Source organism: Montipora foliosa, chromosome 1 (genome assembly GCF_036669935.1).
Source record: "Montipora foliosa isolate CH-2021 chromosome 1, ASM3666993v2, whole genome shotgun sequence".
Taxonomy (NCBI): Eukaryota; Metazoa; Cnidaria; class Anthozoa; order Scleractinia; family Acroporidae; genus Montipora; species Montipora foliosa.
Window position 1 is genome coordinate 71344323 of NC_090869.1, and position 2500 is coordinate 71346822.

Genomic DNA, 2500 nt, shown 5'->3' on the forward strand with positions numbered 1-2500 from the left:
GAGACTTGTGAAAAACTTCAGAAAGAAATGAACACGCTCAGGCGAGAATTACATAAGTTGCAGCAGGAGTTACAATTGTTGCAAAGAAAGGACAAGAAAGCAAAATGGTATAAGAAGACTAAAAAGTTTGATGATGGAGAAGAGAGTACTAGTGGTGAGGGGAGGAAACAGAGAAGTGTCTTTAAAAGCTTGAATCAAGAAAAGATTAAAGAAAAAGGTACAACAGTAGAAATAGAAGGTGGAAATGTGACTGATCCCCAGGAAACACATGTTAATGCAAAGGAAACCTGTAGTCAGACACAAACTGCAAAAAAAGGGGGTCAGAATTTTTGGGACAGCCCCCTCTAGAAACTTCAAAATCTAGGAGGGGGCCTTGTGAGACTGACATTGTGTGTCTGAAAAGTTATCAAAACTTATCGAATTACATCAAACTTGACAATTTTACTGATGTATCCAGATTAGATGGATTCACACTGGATATGTACATTCTAACAAAAGAAAAAATATGTTATCAAGAACATAAGCAACCATGTAGTGGCTGTATTGGCTTGTTAAGTGTTGCAAAGCGGATCCTTGATGATGGTTTCATAAACTTGAATGAAGCTTTTCGAATGTCAAATCCTGGGATAAAGTACAAGGCAAAGGATGCAAAAAGGAAGCTGTTGCAGATGCCTCTGGCTGCCTTGAGAATAACAGAAAGTAAAAGTGATGCCATTTATCTTGTGTCAAAGGAGACTAACCTAGAACTAACACGAAGCCTTTTAAAAAGAAAGGATTGTAGTTCACAGAATGCTGGTGTACAGATGTCTGCAAGCTTAGTGAAGGAATTGCTATCAGCTTCAGAGTCTGAAGCTGAAAGAGAAAGACTAACCTATGGCATCGCAAAATCATCTGGTCTGACTCACACAAAATTGAGACAATTATATGGTTTTCAGGATTTGAAAGAAAGACAGTATAAGGTTGAGAAGGCTCTGAGGGAAATAAGAGAGATAAGAGAAGCTGTGACCTCAATTGCCAATATTAAAGAGAAAGCAGTTTTACAAACATTTGGAATTGAAGTTGAAAGTGATGAGGATTTGGAGAAAGATGAGAGTGAAACAGATACTGATGTGGATGATGATGAGGAGGAATGTGCCTGGAATGCTGCAGAAAACACATCTGTTAGCAAAACGGTCCATGGCAGATTTGTAGGTGATATGGTTCATCAGTTCTCACTGAGTAAAGAGATAACTGAGACAACGTGTTACCAAAATTCCCAACAGCTAATGGACATTCTCAAGTCTTGTGAGCTGAATTGGTTTAGCTTTGTGGAAGTCATCAAAGAGAAGATGAATGATTACTCTAAAGAAGCTATTGATCAATTGCTGCTGGATTTTGGTGGTCAACTTCATCTATTTAATTTAGAAGAGAGGGAAGAACTGATAATAGAGCAAAGCCGACAGGCATTTCTCCTTGCACAGAGGCTTGAAGTAAACGACTCTGATGCAGATGATGAAGCTGTGCTCTCGGAAGCAGAGGAAGTTGAGGCCGACTGGGGAAGTATCCATGACCCTTTGCAAAAGGAGGCACAGTCAGCAATTGTACAAGAGATAAGGAACTTGCGATTGAATGCCAAGAGACAAGCAGCAAAGAAGGTTGCAGAGGCAAGATTTTTGAGGAGAAGGAGGGGCAAGAATGTCAGCAAGATCCTGAAAGAGTGTCCAGACATTGGTCAAACAATAGAAAGTTATGTCAAGAGTGCTGGTGCTGGGGCAGACAGTTGGCGCAGGACAGGCGTCCTCACCTTCGATGGCAATCGTAAAGTGCAGAAGAAACCAACGTTTAGCAGAATCAAAGAGCATCTGGAAATGGTATATGGAAGGAAATTTGGGTATGGTACAGTTGTTGAACTTTGTGTTGCAAGAAACAAGCGAAGAAAGTCATCTACACGCTATAGAGGTCTTGCAAGAGTAACGTGCAGAAGAGCAAGGAAAGGATTTACTTTGAGATACAACCCGGACCAGCACTGGTCAGCAGCATTTTACAGGGGACTGGATGCATTGCAGCTTAAGGATGGAAATGATATCCTGAATATTAACCGTGATGACCAAGCAGGCTTTCGTCTTGACACCCTTGCAACACACAGCAAACATGCCACATTATGTATCTCTGAAGGGGCACCACTAACAACTAAGTCAGACTATGTTAATAAATATCCATCCAGTCTACAGACTACCTCATACAACTTCTTGAGTACTGGAACGACTGCTGAAATTTGTGCTGGCATTGTCAAAGCCACACCACTGCATAGCAAGAATCCAGCTCAACATTTCCATGATCTAAATGCGATTGAGACCTATCCTGATGTGCAATCAGCTTTCTTCAACTGCCTCACCGGAGAGAGAAAGACAAAGATTTGTGTTCGTGTTGATGGTGGTCATGACGAGGGCCCCTCTCATAAGAAGTCCAATTTTGGTGGACATGCTACCATCTTGATAAAGCATCTCAAGTTCTCGTTCTT